A 17,402-nucleotide genomic window follows, 5' to 3' on the forward strand; every position below is an offset into this window, starting at 1 on the left:
CACAGTGTCCTTTTCAAAACACAATCTGATCATGTCTCTAGTCCTAAACACTGCTCCCTCCCCTCTTCTAGTTAGTTCTCTCTGACCCTTCGGTTTAGACTTCAACAATTCTGACCATCAGTTCCTGGGCAAACCTCCCTTGTCCTTTCTGACCTTGTTAAATTTGATTGATTCTTGAAATTATTAATCTTAAATTACTGAAAATATTGTATGTCCTTAGAGTACCACCAGCCTCTTCACAGGCTGTGCCGCAGGCTGCAATGTCACACCTACAGCAGTTTGCTTGTCTGTCTAGCGTCTCTCTATGCGCTCAGCACAGTGCAGGACACCGCAGAGAGACTCATAGGTGTTTGCTGAGTAAAGGTAAGTGATCTGGTGAAGTGAACGGGGGTGGGAGGACATCAATTTGCATTTGTACTTGGACACCATTAAATTTAACTCCAGTGACCAACACATAGAAGTTCATTAAAGCAAATGTTCAATAAATCCTTTACAAAGGACAGCCTATTTGCAATAGAAGGGCCATAGTTTATCCACAATCCTGAAAAGTTTTGTTGGAGATAAAGTATAATAAAGAAAAATGTGTCTTTCTTATAGTTATGAGACAATTGCTTTGACAGCTCCTCTTTTACATTCGGTCAACCTGGCTAATTATTCTGTATGCAGGAAAACTATTCTTCCTTGATTGTAACCTAGCATGATACTTCTTTATTTCAAAGAAATATGACTGCTGGCTATCTTGCCTAGAAGATCTTTAACTGGAGTAGCATATGGAGGAATATTCCTGGTTATTTCACTGTGTAATCTCCAAGCTGAGATGAATCACTGAGCACCATTCTCTCGCTAAGCGCGTGTATGAAGGAACAACCCACCATCAAATCATGCTTCTAGTGTGCTTGCAACAGTCCAGACACACATTCTAGTAACTTTTGTTTCTCCCCTTTTTACCCTTTAATAAGGCGATAATCAGAACAAACTGATTTTGTTTTTCAGATTGCTAAAATTCTCCCAACACTTTCTTCAACACTATTGCCAAATAAATCATTGCCCTGTTCCCCTGAAGTGAATTAAAAATTAATTTACACAACCTAGATGATTCTCCTAATTACAGGGTACATGCAATGGGGAGATTGGAAACCATATCCCAGCAAATTTTTGTAGCTGCTATAAGAAAGACAACATTTTTCTTTATTATACTTTATCTCCAACAAAACTTTTCAGGATCGTGGATAAACTATGGCCCTTCTATTGCAAATAGGCTGTCCTTTGTAAAGGATTTATTGAACATTTGCTTTAATGAACTTCTATGTGTTGGTCACTGGAGTTAAATTTAATGGTGTCCAAGTACAAATGCAAATTGATGTCCTCCCACCCCCGTTCACTTCACCAGATCACTTACCTTTACTCAGCAAACACCTATGAGTCTCTCTGCGGTGTCCTGCACTGTGCTGAGCGCATAGAGAGATGCTGAGACAGACAAGCATTTTGCAAAAATTTTGTACAGACAAAAATTTTGCAGTATTTTTGTAGCTGCTTTAGATTGCATTGTAATGAAAAATTAGGAGACTGATTGTGCAGAAATTTAAGAGGGTCCCCTGAAGAGCTTCTGTTTTAAAATTGATTCTTTAAGAAAGCATTAAAAAGCTATTGGAATTGATTGCCTGCTAATATAAAGGAAAAACTCTTTGCCACCATTAGAGTTATAAAAGAGCATCTTCACTCATGCATGTTATTAACACTACTGGCCTGACAGCCCCTGTAGAAAGAGAAAGGATACTGATGGGATATTAAAACAGCAATCTCTACCTATCTGGGATTTAGACCTAATATGTTACTTTTATTAATTTAGCAAGAACCATTAGTTAGGATGTCAAAGAGTGGATTTACAATTAAACTGCTATAAAATGGTGGTATCCTTAATAAACAATGGGCCAGAAATTTCTCATTAATCTTCTCAGCATGAGGTACACTCTTCCAAAGAATAAATTCTGAATTTACAGTTTTCTTTATTGCTAAGTTTATAGTACAGCAGCAATGAAAGTCATAGCTGATAACACTGCTGATTAGCTCCTGAAACTTTCCTGAAATAGGGTAATAACCAATCACATCCTAGCTATTGGCCTGAGAAAATAATGACATCCACCATCTTTAAAATGTTTTTTGAGCTTAGGGAGGTTTCCATGGATATGATGCAGAGGCTAATGTTTCAGAAATGATATGGTAGACAATATAAAAACACATAAGCCCAATAGAGCACCTTGACAGTAAATTATTTTCTTTTTACAGGCTTTTGATTTTTGCCACATTCTGTGTGAAATTGCCTTGTGTCTTTTAAGACATGATAAGTAGGACTACAGTAATACCTCGGTCTTCACTGACTTTGATTATTGTTGCTTTTTTCTAGGAAACATTTGTCTTGGTTTTAGTCAGTTGCCGTGGATTTCATCGGCATGCCCACGTGACCTCAGTGCTAACTTTGCAAAAGCAAAGGGCGACCCCTGCATTCTCCTGCTCAGTGTGGCATTGCCTCTCATTGTGTGAGCATCACCCTGCATGTCTAGCCAAACAATTCCATTGCTTCCCAGTGTTTTTGTGCTTTTCTTATTGCTTGCAAGTGCTAATACTACAATGACCTGTAAGTGATCACTGCGTATGCAGTATCTGCACCTCTCTCCCCTCCTCACCGTCTTCCATACGCCAAGAATAGTCTTCAGAAAGGTAAATGCCATGTTAAATGTTCATTTATTCTTTACATTAGTCTTTTATATTCATTTTATGTTAATTTCTTATTGTTTTTAGTATTAAACACTACATTTATTCTCTATAAAATGTTTTTTTGGTATGCATTTTGGAGTGTCTGGAACAAATTAATTGGATTTACATCGATTCATATAGAAATAATTGCCTCAGTTTTCATTGGTTTCGGATTTCACCGATTGTTTTTGGACGAATTATTGATGAAAACTGAGGTATCACTATACTTAGCAGCAAGGAATAATGAGTAAGAAAAGCCTTTTCAAATGTGCTGTGTTATTTTTCCTTAAAAGTTCTCTCAGAATTATGTTAAACTTCATCCTCACACAGTCACTCCCTTCGTCTCTCTCCCTCTTAATGGACTGTGAATAATGTCTATACAGATGAACTATATCAGAAAAATTGGGTAGAGAAACAGGAGCAGCACAGCTGTAAGCATGGAAACTGAAGTTGCATTCCTAGAGGGAACATGATGCACTCAGACCACCTTGAAGCCTCCCTCTGAGCACTTTCCTCAAGTCCTGGTGACAGAGCGGAACAGTATCACAGTGAGGCCAGTGGGCACCTCAGTGATGAAACCTTTGGTGACATGGGGATGAACCCACCTGCTTTATACTGAATTCTCCATTATTCTGACTAGCTTAGTAACATGTTTTTCATATATCACCTTCACGTATTAACATGAAACCTTAAATGTTTTTTGCACTACACAATTTATTAAATTATATTAATTAAAAGTTTCCTAAAAATTCCTATATTTATTTTATTAATATTTCATCTTTAGTTGTCCTGGTTTAGAAGATGAAATATCTGGCTACTTTATTTATAAGTAACTTCTGAAATATATAATTTTTTGGTTGTTTGAAAAGGAACCTAGCAGTTATTTTTGTCAAAATATTTAAGCTTAGAGTTAAAAGAGCAAAGTTTGTATGCTTTCAAATAAATTTTAACTTCTCTGCCACCATAAAACTCCTTAAAATTGAAGACTACAGTTGATCTATAAGTCATTTTTTTATTTTTTTTTTTTATTTTTTTTACAGAGAGTGAGTCAGAGAGAGGGATAGACAGGGAGAGAGATGAAAAGCATCAATCATTAGTTTTTCATTGTGCATTGCAACACCTTAATTGTTCATTGATTGCTTTCTCATATGTGCCTTGACCGTGGGCCTTCAGCAGATCGAGTAACCCCTTGCTGGATCCAGCGATGCTGGGTTCAAGCTGGTGAGCTTTTGCTCAAACCAGATGAGCCCGTGCTGAAGCTGGTGACCTTGGGTCTCGAACCTGGGTCCTATGCATCCCAGTCCGACGCTCTATCCACTGCGCCACCGCCTGGTCAGGCTATAAGTCATTATTATAATATTTAAATTTGTTAATATTGGTGATAGAGTAATTATATTGTTAAAATCCAAATAGGATTATAAGAAATTAATAGAAACAATGAAAATTAATATTATCTCTATTTATTGATTTGTAACACTTTCAAATTGCAGAAGTCTTTTTAACAACGTTAAAAAGATTTTAATCACTAAGATGAAATTCCTCAAAACTAGTTCCACAAAGGCAAACATTGCTAACAGATCTTTAAAGATTAAAAAAAAAGGTATTTTACTTTCTAAAACGGGACCATAATATTTTCAAACCAGTGTTTCCACTCTTTCGCAGAAATAAAAAAGATACAAAGATGTTTTAAATGACAAACATAATTATACTCCTGTCATGTCTTCCAACTCTGTTGACAAAAGGCAAAGACCCAAACAGCCCAGGAGGACCGAAGAGGAAGCCTGTACGGCCCGGGGCGACCCCAGGATCTGCCCACCTCTCCTCTCTGCCACGTCCGTCTCCAGATTCCTGAGCTCTGCAGTTCAAGTTCTTTCATTTCAACTCTCCACCAATATTACTGCAACTAAACACACCAAAGCCAGATGGACAAAAAAGAGTAAGGTAACATGAATACTTTAATTTTTTAAAACAAACGTCCAAAATGAACTATCCAGAGTCTTCTTTATATTGAAAGGTCTATTATTACATGGATGCTACTATGTGCCAGAGCATATTATAATTAATTAATAGAGGTTTAAATGTTTATGACAAAGATAATTATATTGTGAAAATGTAAATTAGCAGTAGAAGAAATTAATAAAAACAACAAAATTTAAAGTAATTTGTATTAATCTTAGTTTATTATTGATTTGTAGTTTTGAGAGTATAAAGACCACATATACTATAGGAGATGCTCGTATAAAATTATTCTTTGTGTGAGCTTAAGAATTTTCTTTTTTCATTTAAGTTCTCACTAGTTAGAAATGAGAATTTTCTATTCTAACCAATAAGTTGGCACAAATAACCTCAAACATCATATGTGTTGGATACCAGAGTAATATTAACATTGAATTAGACAATAAGAATATTTTCCACAATCACTGATAATAGAGAACAAAATATAAATAATTGTAGTCTTACGGTCCTAGAGTTAAAAAGAAAGAGCAACCATTTTAAAAGTTGGGTTATTTTTCATAAGATATTATTTTTTATTAGTACTTTTAATGACTTAATGTCTCTCACTTTTGAAAGAGGTAAAAAGAGGTCCCGGCCAGTTGGCTCAGCAGTAGAGTGTCTGCCCCAGCATGTGAAAGTTCCTGGTTTGATATCCAGGCATGACACACAGGAGAGGCAACCATCTGTTTCTCCACCCCGCCTCCTCTCCTTTCTCTCTCTCTCTCTCTCTCTTCCTTGTCCCCTCCAGCAGCCATGAGGTCGAATGGTTTGAGCAAGGTGGCCCCAGGCACTGAGGATGGCTCCATGGCCTCATCTCAGGTGCCAATATAGCTCGGTTGTTGAGCAAGGGAGGAGCAGCCACACATGGGTAGAGCATTGCCCTGTAGGAGGCTTACCTGGTGGATCCTGGTCGGGGTGCATGCAGAAATCTGTCTCTCTGCCCCTGCCTCCCTGCCTCTCACTTAAGAAAAAGAAAAGAGGTAAAAAGATAGAAACTTCTTCTATGATTCTAATGGATAAGAATGTCAGTAGACAGGGACATATTCTTCCAGAAGAAATTAGTTGCACAATAATTCTAAAACCATTTCCAAATATCAAAAGCCCAAAGGGGAGGGGGGAAATGAAAGTAAGATCATTTATCTTCCTAAGAGGTATAGCTCCTGTCCTTCAAAAGAGTATTATTTGTGAAAAAATGTCCATAATCCTTAAATTAGTAGAGTTTATCCACCCAATTCTCATTTAACTTCTTAGTACATCAAAATTGCTACTCCACTACGTGCATTCACAAGAGGGAAGCCCAGGACAGTCACTGGGAAACTGAGAGAACATGTAGGTATTGGATGTGCTTACAGAAGTGGGAAGGAGTCAGGAAGTGAGAAAGGCAGAGAGGTGGGTATATCTTTTATAGTTTTTAAAGTTATAAAATATTAAATAGCATTGTCTGATGTTTCACCACTTCTTAGTCTTTACAAGATAGATGGAAGGACACTGAAAAAGTAAATACCATTCACCTTCATTACCTGAGTTGGTTTCAAAAAAGTAGTGAGCACGTCAGTTAAATGGCTTATCCCTTGGGAAAGGTAGCATACACACACACACACACACACACACACACATACACCCCAAAGCTGATAGAATATCAAATATTGCCAATTTATACTGAAAAGTGCAGGTCAATGTCAAGTTTCCTTAGAGATGTTTAAAATGAGAAATGCAGAATTTCAAAATCTCACATATATTATTCTTTTTAAGGAAGGACTATTCTCACTTTTCTTGTATTAATTAACACATGAAAAGAAATTGAACAATTTGAAGAACAAGCTCATTGAAAGGACATTCTTTTTAATAAGACTAGATATCATTCTTCAACTGTCTTCCCAGATCTGGAAACTGTTGCCATGCCACTGCTGGCAGCTGTAGAAACCGGGCCTCAGCCCCCCCCCCCCCCACTGCAGCTCAGCCCCCACGTCCACATTCTCCCAGCTGTGGCGGCCATCAAGAAGAGCTATTTGAACAGCAGCATCTCAAACAGACCACTTAGAGACAGGGTAGAAATGGGGAAAAAATGAGAGAAGATTGCAAAAGTCCAGCCCAGACCTCAAAATACAGCCCTACTCTCTAGCTATGGAGTGGACAGTCCGAGTTTCCTGTCTATGTGTTAGCCAGACTTCGTCTACCTCTTTGGTTCGGGCCACACTCTCACCGGCCGCTTTCCATGACTGCCTCAACTCGGTCAGTGACAAAGGAAAATGATCTCCAGTCTTCCTTTCCCAGCAGCCACATCTCCGGTAGAATCAAGTCTAGGTAGAGTGAATGAGAGAACACTGTCTTCCAATGACCTTCCTTTTTCTCATTTGTTTGTATGACCTGCTTTCTCAGCAGCACGATCTGTTTTTCTTTATTGTTCCGTGTGGGTGTGGCAGACATGAGAATGTACCTTGCAAAACTCCAACCACGGGAGCGTAATTGACCAAGGGACCCAGCTGCCTCTCTGAAACCCCCACTGCGCTAAGCCCAGACTTCCCACAGGCTGCTTGCAGCAATGACTGAGTGTGGCAGGAGTACTGATGTAGGCTCATTTCCCAGAGATGAAACTCCTCTAACAGGGCCTTTGGCTCAGGAACTACGCCTAGGCCGTGTCAACCTTTCTTAGAACAGTACAGTAGCACTAGGACTGTCCTGCCCTCCCTTCCTGCCCTCTCTCTCTCACAGCAGCTGCATCTGCACCATGACTTGGAAGCTCTCCCAGCCTCTTGCACGTTCCCTCTAACCCAGTGTTTCCCAACCTTTTTTGTGCCATGACCCACCTTAACCTTTCTAAAATTTTTATGTCCCCCCTTATGTAACATACATAATTTTTAACATTAAAAAATTGATTTGTTCACTTAATAAACATAAATGATAGGTTCTAGGAAGAAATCACTATGAAATTGTTAACAAAACACAGTAAGTAAAATTTCAAAACATATAATGAAAAACAGAAATTTAAATTCCAAATAATTTTAATACAGATTTTTCTATATTAATTTATTATTTTAATTTAGTGTGATCCTTGTGCTTGATGCTTGCTGCACAGAGATTTTATATTAGGTTCCAATTTGGTTAGCTTTAGTCTCAAGTCTCCACGTTATGTTAAATCCAGCCGATTTCTTTTTTTTACCAGTAAATCATTTACAGCACTAAATCCACATTCAGCTAAAAATGAAGATGGAAACGGTAGCAATAGTTTTCTTGCACATTTGGTTGAATTTGGGTATTTGATTTCTGTTTCCTCACAAAGCCATGCCATCGCTCCTTTGATATTAAATAAAGCTTTAACTGACTCATCATTTTGCAATTCTGCGAGTTCTTCTTGATACTGCATATTTGATATATCAGACAAATCCACTAACATTGGCTGCATCATCCATGTTGGAAAATCAATTTGTTTTAAATCAGAAAATCTTTCTTTTAAATCAGCCGATAGAATATTCAAATGATTGACAATAACAAGTAAAGCGGTATCAGTTACTTCACATTTTTGGAGCCAATGAAACTGTTTAAAGTTTTTGTTGTTAATATGTTTCTGATATAACTCAATATTGGTAATGAAACCAAATATCTTTGCTTTTGCATCGACAAGAGTTTTATTTGTTCCTTGAAGTTGCTTATTTAATATATTTAGTTTTTCAAAGATATCGGCTAAATAACTCACAAATGCTTTACCATCTATTGTTAACAGATACTTCATTTCAGGTTTGTCGCTTAAGAAATCACTAAGAGTATCAAACAGTTCCATGAATCTTTTCAAACAGTTTCCTTTAGATAGCCATCTTACTTCAGTATGAAGTAAAAGTCTCACATGGTCTTCATTTTGTTCTTCACAAAATAGCTTGAAAAGACGCTCACATTTGGCACTAGCTTTAATAGCATTAACACACTTTATTACTGTATGTAATACTTCATTCAGAACAGGCGAGATGTTGTTAGCTACCAAGTTTTCCCTATGAATAACACAATGCACAAGAATCATTTCTGGATTCGCATCTTTCATCAATTTTAAGCAGCCGTTTTTCTTGCCCATCATATTGGGAGCACCATCTGCAGCACAAGATGTTATATTTTTCATTGGTATATCATTGACATCTAAGTAGTTTTTTAGCTTATTATATATATCTTTGGAGGTAGTAGTGCTTTCTGATCTTTTACAGAACAACATTTCTTCAGCAAAATGTCCTTTATTAATATATCTTAAGTGAGTGACGTCACGGAAATGGCGCCGTGAGCAGCGCGTCCGACAGATCTCCCCAAAATCACAACAAATTTATCAACTAGAAACAGGAAAATTTATCTTCGGAGCAAACTGAAAGCAAAAGGACTGTTATCACTCGAATCTGAGAGACGAGGGTGTGGAGGAAGCTACCGCAGGGACGTTCATTCAAGCCGCGAGAAAGTGCGCCGGTGGTAAGTCATCCCGCACTCGGAAACCGCCGCCGCGCCGCCGCCGCCGCCACCGCCGCCGCCGCCGCCGCCGCCGCCGCGAGCGGTGGGTCGGTTGCAGAGCCAGCGGCAAACAGCCGCTGGCGCGCTCCCGGTCTGATTGCAGACCGAGCATTGCAGACCGAACACCGCTAACGTTCCCAGCGGCCCGCGCACGGGGAGCGGGAGAGGCCCCAGGGCGGTATTCCCTACTTGGGAGATTCTCTCCGTGGGCGGGGCACCTCACCCAGCCATTCAAGCTAACAATCAAGCGTTGGGGGAGGGGCGCACGCAGGCAGCCTGAAATACCTTCGGGAGCACAGCTGCGACCCAATTACTAAAATTAACTTAACCCGTGAAATCTGCGCACCCTCGGTTCTAATTGATAAGATCTCTCTCAGTTCACCGACCCAAGACAAGAGGCGTGATATTTTTTGGTGCCTCTCGCTAAAGGGGCGGGGGGCAAATTCTGATTGAAAGAGCCTCCTTATTCAGGGGATAAACGCTAACAAGAAGGACTTGGCAGATAATAAGATCTATACTACACTAGTCGCAAGCAGGAGACTAGTGCCTCTTCTTACCAGCCAAACAGGCTACAAAGTGTGGAAAGCCTGGGTTGAGAGGTCCAACTGAATGCTAGGCGCTGAACAGTCACCTTGACAACAATTGACTCCCACCCCCCCTGATTACACTGGAGGCTCTGACTGCCAGAGCCTTCCCAAAGCCTTGCACTGAGTGGGGATAGAGTGGGATTTCCCAAGCTCTTTGAGCCCTCTTACTCCCCAGGCAGAAGCAGTTGCAGCCTTTATAGCTGGATCACCAGGCTGCTAAATTCAGGAAGGGGGACTAGGAGAGAGAATCCAGGAAAGCAAACTCTCTCATCGTTGGACCTGCAAACGCCAACAAGCCTTGACTACCAGCAAGACTAAAGCCAATTATATGACATTGCATAGAATCCCATCAACTGCAAATCCCTACCTAAGTGTGACACAGGGCAGAGCCTGGGGTACAGAGTCATCCGACCAGGAAGAGGGAGAGAAAAGAAAAAGGAAGAAGTTAACCTCTCAAAATCAAGAAAAATCCACAGACTTTACAACTTGTTCCACTAATTTTTTTTGTTGTTGCTGTTGTTTGTTTCTTCTATCTTATTGCCTTTATTCCTCCTCACCTCGGTCCTTCTATCTCTGCCCATCTTATGCTTCCCTTTTCTTGAACTACACTACCCATAAGTGTTACATTTTATTTCTCTCCTTCATCCTCACCCTCCTTTGGGGTTATACTTCAGGACACTTAATTCTCACTCTCTCCTCTTTTGTTTTTTTTGCCTTATTTTGTTTTTTTTCTCTTCCTTTTTTATTTCTTCCTTCGTTTTTCACTTTTTCTTATTTTTTCCTTTCTATTTGTTTTTTCTTTTCTCGTTTTACTTTCCTCCCATTTAATCCTCAATCACGAACAAATTAGTTAATTTGGGACTCAAGGTTTTTTTTTTTGGCTTTGTTTTTCTTTTTCGGTTTTGTTTTTGTTTTTTTCTGGTTGGTTTGTTTTAGTGGCATTTTGGGTCCTCCCAACCCAAGGTCTCCATTGTATTTGGTCTTTGCTCCACTTAATACAACGTATTTTTACTTATTATTTTTATTTTTTCTTCTTGATTATTCCTTTTTTTTTGTCCTTTTTTCTGGTTCCCTCTTGTCCCTCTCATTATATCTCTTAGTTGACCATACCTCAGCAAGCAAATCATCTTATGCTTGTCTAAGATTTTTCTTCCCTTTTTTTTTTTTTTTTGCCATTTAGTAGGTCCCTACTCCCTTTTTTTAGCCCTTGAACTCTTCACCCCAAATCAGCGCCCTCCATTATAGCACTGATATTTTCCCTGAGGAGGGGAGAGGAGGGAAGAGAAGAAAGAAAAAAGGGGGAAATAATAAATATTACTGTTTATTTTTGTGGGGTGTTTTACCTTTTTTTTTTTTTTTTTACTTTTTACTCTTTATTAATTCTAATTAGTGCTATCAACAAGACCACCCTCAGATGCCAATAAGAAAGAGGAAATCGATATTATGGATACAAAAGAAAGAGAGGTAACACAAATAGATGTGGAAAAATCTATGGAGAAAAGACTTAACATATGGAAGCCTTGGAGCTAAATGACAGAGAATTTAAAATAGAAATCTTAAAAATACTCAGAGATATACAAGAAAACACAGAAAGGCAATTTAGGGAGATCAGAAAACAACTCAATGAACACAAAGAATATATTACAAGGAAATTGAAACTATAAAAACAAATCAAACAGAAATGAAAAACTCAATTCACGAGCTGAAAAACGAAGGTAACAAGCTTAGCTAGTAGAACAGCCCAGATAGAAGATAGGATTAGTGAAATAGATAGACAAACAACTTGAGGCACAACAGAGAGAAGAAGAAAGAGACTCAAAAAATAATAAAAAACGAGAAAGCCCCTACAGAATTATCTGACTCCATCAGAAAGAATAACATAAGAATAATAGGTATATCAGAGGGAGAAGAGAGAAGAAAATGGAATGGAGAAAATACTCAAACAAATAATAGACGAGAACTTCCCAAGCCTGTGGAAAGAACTAAAGCCTCAAATTCAAGAAGCAAACAGAACACCGAGTTTTCTTAACCCCAACAAACCCACTCCAAGGCACATCATAATAAAGATGACACAAACCAATGACAAAGAAAAAATTCTCAAGGCAGCCAGGGAAAAGAAGAGTACAACATATAAAGGAAGGCCTATTAGATTATCATCAGATTTCTCAGCAGAAACTCTACAAGCTAGAAGAGAGTGGACCCCAATATTTAAGGCCCTGAAAGAGAGGAACTTTCAGCCAAGAATACTATACCCATCAAAGCTATCCTTCAAGTATGAAGGAGATATAAAAACATTCACAAATACAGAAAAGATGAGAGAATTTATCACGAGAAAGCCCCCACTCCAGGAAATACTAAAGGGGGTTTTCCAACCAGATTCAAAGAACAAAAGAAAACAACACCACAAGTAACAGCTCCACCAAGAACACAATAAAACCAAACTTAAACTGTGACAACAAAGGAAAAAAAAAGGGGGGGAGAGAATGGAGATTAACAGTAGCAAAGGACGATGAAGTGCAGAAATACTTATAAGATAGGGTACTACAATGAATATGGTAGGTACCTTTTCATTACTAATGGTAACCACCCTAGAAAAAACCACCACAAAAACACTTGACTTAAAAACGGTAGCAACAGAGGAAAGAAGTATGAACACAAACAAACAAAAACAAATGATAGGAAAACAAAAGAGAAGAATCAAACTAGATACAAAACTAACAGAAAGCAATTTATAAAATGGCAGTAGGGAACCCACAAGTGTCAATAATTACACTAAATGTAAATGGATTAAACTTACCAATAAAAAGACACAGAGTAGCAGAATGGATTAAAAAAGAAAATCCAACTATATGCTGCCTACAAGAAACACATCTAAGCAACAAGGATAAAAACAAATTCAAAGTGAAAGGCTGGAAAACAATACTCCAAGCAAACAACACCCCCAAAAAAAAGCAGGTGTAGCAATACTCATATCTGATAATGCTGACTACAAGACAGAAAAAGTACTCAGAGACAAAAATGGTCATTTCATAATGATTAAGGGACACTGAATCAAGAAGACATAACAATCCTTAATATATATGCACCAAACCAAGGAGCACCAAAATATATAAGACAGCTACTTATTGACCTTAAAACAAAAACTAACAAAAATACAATCATACTTGGAGACCTCAATACACCGCTGACGGCTCTAGATCGGTCATCCAAACAGAGAATCAATAAAGACATAGTGGCCTTAAACGAAATACTAGAACACCTGGATATGATAGACATCTACAGGACACTTTCATCCCAAAGCGACAGAGTATACATTTTTCTCTAGTGTACATGGAACATTCTCAAGAATTGACCATATGTTGGGCCACAAAGACAATATCAGCAAATTTAGAAAAATTGAAATTGTAACCAAGCATATTTTCTGATCATAAAGCCTTGAAACTAGAATTCAACTGCAAAAAAGAGGGGGAAAACCCACAAAATGTGGAAACTAAAACAACATACTTCTAAAAAATGAATGGGTCAAGAAGAAATAAGGCAGAGATCAAAAGATATATACAGACAAATGAAAATGAAAATACGACATATCAGAATCTCTGGGATGCAGCAAAAGCAGTAATAAGAGGAAAGTTCATATCACTTCAGGCCTATATGAACAAACAAGAGAGAGCCCAAGTAAACCACTTAACTTCACACCTTAAGGAACTAGAAAAAGAAGAACAAAGACAACCCCAAACCAGCGAAGAAAGGAGATAATAAAAATCAGAGCAGAAATAAATGAAATAGAGAACAGAAAAACTATAGAAAAAATCAATAAAACAAGGAGCTGGTTCTTTGAAAAGATCAACAAAATTGACAAACCCTTGGCAAGACTCACCAAGGAAAAAAGGCACAGGACTTCAAATAAATAAAATCCAAAATGAAAGAGGAGAGATCACCACAGACATCATAGATATACAAAGAATTATTGTAGAATACTATGAAAAAATATATGCCACCAAATACAACAATCTAGAAGAAATGGATAAATTCCTAGAACAATACAACCTTCCTAGACTGAGTCATGAAGAAGCAGAAAGCCTAAACAGACCAATCAGCAGGGAGGAAATAGAAAAAACTATTTAAAAACCTCCCCAAAAATAAAAGTCCACGGCCCAGACGGTTATACTAGTGAATTCTATCAAACATTCAAAGAAGACTTGGTTCCTATTCTACTCAAAGTCTTCCAAAAAATTGAAGAAGAAGCAATACTTCCAAACACATTTTATGAGGCCAACATAACCCTCATACCAAAACCTGGCAAGGATGGCACAAAGAAAGAAACTACAGACCAATATCTCTAATGAATACAGATGCTAAAATACTAAACAAAATACTGGCAAACCGAATACAACAACGATATTAAAAAATAATACATCATGATCATGTGGGATTCATCCCAGAATCTCAAGGATGGTTCAACATACGCAAAACGGTTAACGTAATACACCATATCAACAAAACAAAGAACAAAAACCACATGATCTTATCAATAGATGCAGAAAAGGCTTTTGATAAAATACAACACAATTTTATGTTTAAGACTCTCAACAAAATGGGTATAGAAGGAAAATATCTCAACATGATAAAGGCCATATATGATAATCCATCAGCCAACATCATATTAAACGGCATAAAACTGAGGACTTTCTACTTAAATCAGGAACAAGACAGGGTTGTCCACTCTCTCTCCACTCTTATTTACGTGGTGCTAGAAGTTTCTGGCCAGAGCAATCAGACAAGACAAAGAAATAAAAGGCATCCATATCGGAAAAGAAGAAGTAAAGGTATCACTTTTTGCTGATGATATGATCCTATACAATCGAAAACCCAGAAGGACTCCACAAAAAGATTATTAGAAACAATAAACCAATACAGTAAGGTCGCATGGATACAAAATTAACATACAAAAGTCCATAGCCTTTCTATATGCCAACAATGAAATATTAGAAAACAAACTCAAAAAAATAATCCCCTTCACGATTGCAACAAAAAAATAAAATACCTAGTGATAAACATAACAAAGAATGTGAAGGACCTATATAATGAAAATTACAAAGCATTGTTAAGAGAAATCAAAAAGATACAATGAGATGGAAAAATATTCCTTGTTCTTGGATAGGAAGAATAAATATAATCAAAATGGCCATATTACCCAAAGCAATATACAAATTTAATGCAATTCCCATCAAAATCCCTATGAGATTTTTAAAGAAATGGAACAAAAAATCATCAGATTTATATGGAACTTATAAAAAACCCCGAATAGCCAAACAATCCTAAGGAAAAAGAATGAGCTGGGGGCATTACAATACCTGACTTAAACTATATTATAGGGCCACAATAATCAAAACAGCATGGTATTGGCAGAAAAATAGACACTCAGACCAATGGAACAGAATAGAAAGCCCAGAAATAAAACCACATATATATGGTCAAATAATCTTTGATAAAGGGGCCAACAACACACAATGGAGAAAAGAAAGCCTCTTCAACAAATGGTGTTGGGGAAACTGGAAAGCCACATGCAAAAGAATGAAACTTCGACTACAGCCTGTCCCCGTGTACTAAAATTAATTCAAAATGGATCAAAGACCTAAATATAAGACCTGAAACAATAAAGTACATAGAAGAAGACATAGGTACTAAACTCATGGACCTGGGTTTTAAAGAACATTTTATGAACTTGACTCCAATGGCAAGAGAAGTGAAGGACAAAGATAAATGAATGGGACTACATCAGATAAAAAGTTTTTGCTCAGCAAGAGAAACTGATATAAAAATAAACAGACAGCCAACTAAATGGGAAATGATATTTTCAAACAACAGCTCAGATAAGGGCTAATATCCAAAAATTTACAAAGAACTCATAAAACTCAACAACAAACAAACAACAATCAATAAAAAAATGGGAAGAGGATATGAATAGACACTTCTCCCAGGAAGAAATACAAATGGCCAACAGATATATGAAAAGATGCTCATCTTCATTAGTTATTAGAGAAATGCAAATCAAAACTACAATGAGATACCACCTCACACCTGTTAGATTAGCTATTATCAACAAGACAGGTAATAGCAAATGTTGGAGAGGCTGTGGAGAAAAAGGAACCCTCATCACTGTTGGTGGGAATGTAAAGTAGTACAACCATTATGGAGAAAGTATGGTGGTTCCTCAAAAAACTGAAAATAGAACTACCTTATGACCCAGCAATCCCAAAAACTCAGAAACATTGATACGTAAAGACACATGCAGCCCCATGTTTATTGCAGCATTGTTCACAGTGGCCAGGACATGGAAACAACCAAAAAGCCCATCAATAGATGACTGGATAAAGAAGATGTGGCACATATACACTATGGAATACTACTCAGCCATAAGAAATGATGACATCGGAACATTTACAGCAAAATGGTGGGATCTTGATAACATGATACGAAGCGAAATAAGTAAATCAGAAAAAAACAGGAACTGTATGATTCCATACATTGGTGGAACATAAAAATGAGACTAAGAGACATGGACAAGAGTGTGGTGGTTACCAGGGGTGGGGGGAGGGAGGACAGGGGGAGAGTTAGGGGGAGGGGGAGGGGCACAGAGAACTAGATAGAGGGTGGCGAAGGACAATCTGACTTTGGGCGAGGGGTATGCAACATAATTTAATGACAAAATAACCTAGACATGTTTTCTTTGAATATATGTACCCTGATTTATTAATGTCATCCCATTACCATTAATAAAAATTTATTTAAAAAAAAAAAAAAAAAAAAAAAATAATATATCTTAAGTAAGTTATCAATACTGCCTCACTGTCTCTCAAAGTTGATTCATCCATTTGCAAGGAGAATTTTCTTGTTTTCAGCTTTTCAATAAGTTGTTTTTCAATATCCTCACTCATTTCGTCTATTCTTCTGCTAACAGAATTGTCACTGAGTGGCATAGCTTTTACATCTTTGTCATCTTTTTCAAGAACCGTTTTAAGAAATGCTGATATTGACGGTTTTATTAAATTCTCTTCTATAGTGTGATTTTCTCCAGTTTTAGCGATGAATAAAGAAATTTGATAACTAGCCTCAAGAACACGATTATTAGTTGAAGTATGAGCAGTAATAGAGACTTTAATGTTCTTTTTTCAAAATTTTTCTTTAAAGTTTTAAAGTAACTCAAATCTGAATTAACATGAGCACTATGTTTCGCCTTCAAATGCGCCTCAAGACGACCTCGTTTCATTGATTCGTTGGTCAAGCATTGCTGGCATAAAAGACAAAAAGGAATCCGCTCATCGTGAACAGCGGGTATGAACCCAAATTTTAAATATTCCTCTGAATATTAATGAGTTTTTTTCTTGCTTGCACCACTCATATTACTATGGGCTATAATAAAAATAAGATCAATTAAAAACTAATATTAAAATATGTGTTAAGGCCCTGGCCGGTTGGCTCAGCGGTAGAGCGTCGGCCTGACGTGTGGGGGACCCGGGTTTGATTCCCGGCCAGGGCACACAGGAGAAGTGCCCATTTGCTTCTCCACCCCCACCCCCTACT

This window comes from Saccopteryx leptura, chromosome 3 (genome assembly GCF_036850995.1).
Source record: "Saccopteryx leptura isolate mSacLep1 chromosome 3, mSacLep1_pri_phased_curated, whole genome shotgun sequence".
Lineage (NCBI taxonomy): Eukaryota > Metazoa > Chordata > Mammalia > Chiroptera > Emballonuridae > Saccopteryx > Saccopteryx leptura.